A 631-nucleotide genomic window follows, 5' to 3' on the forward strand; every position below is an offset into this window, starting at 1 on the left:
TGGAGAAATTTACATGTAAATAAAGAAAATATCTAAATATATATATATATATGTATATATATATATATTGGTTCTCCTGGTTTGTGAAGTATGGAAACAAAAGAGACTGGAACACAGGCAGCCTCATTAATATTATTCTTGGGAAGATGTCAATAGTGGGGCTTAGGAAGAGGGCGCATAAATCAGGACTGGCAGTGCTTTGCAATGGTGTGGGCGTCAACAGTTACAGCAGTTGTCTTCCCTGGAGTGCTGAGCGGTGCTTCTAGCAGGATGCTCCCAGTTATTGCTGACTCTCTTTCCATCAGTCCTGAGGACTGTTGACTCTGCCTCTTTAATGGAATCTTACCCTTCCTTCCTCCTACAGCTATCCCCTTGCAGGCCTTCATCTTCCTTTCCCTGTGCTTTTGCACAGATGTGCAGAATGTTGTCTGTGACAACCCCCTGCATCCAGTGCTAGTCACTGCATTTGGGGGACTCCATCTTTCTGAAACAGGCTAATCAACTCCTCATTCTGTTCATCCCATGGTCTTCCCTAAACATTCTCATGTCCTCCCCTGTGTCTGTAAGCTAAATTGAGACTTCAGCATGGTAGAATGGCAGAAGTGTCTTCTCCTTCTCCTCTTCTTCCTCC

General features: G+C 44.1%; 1 protein-coding gene across 1 annotated transcript in view; it reads left to right on the forward strand.

The window, feature by feature from the left end:
- Fras1 (Fraser extracellular matrix complex subunit 1) overlaps nucleotides 1-631 on the forward strand; it is a 415,397-nt gene that overhangs the window by 288,158 nt on the left and 126,608 nt on the right. The window lies entirely within an intron of this gene.

This window comes from Mastomys coucha, unplaced genomic scaffold, assembly GCF_008632895.1.
Source record: "Mastomys coucha isolate ucsf_1 unplaced genomic scaffold, UCSF_Mcou_1 pScaffold22, whole genome shotgun sequence".
NCBI classification, from domain to species: Eukaryota; Metazoa; Chordata; class Mammalia; order Rodentia; family Muridae; genus Mastomys; species Mastomys coucha.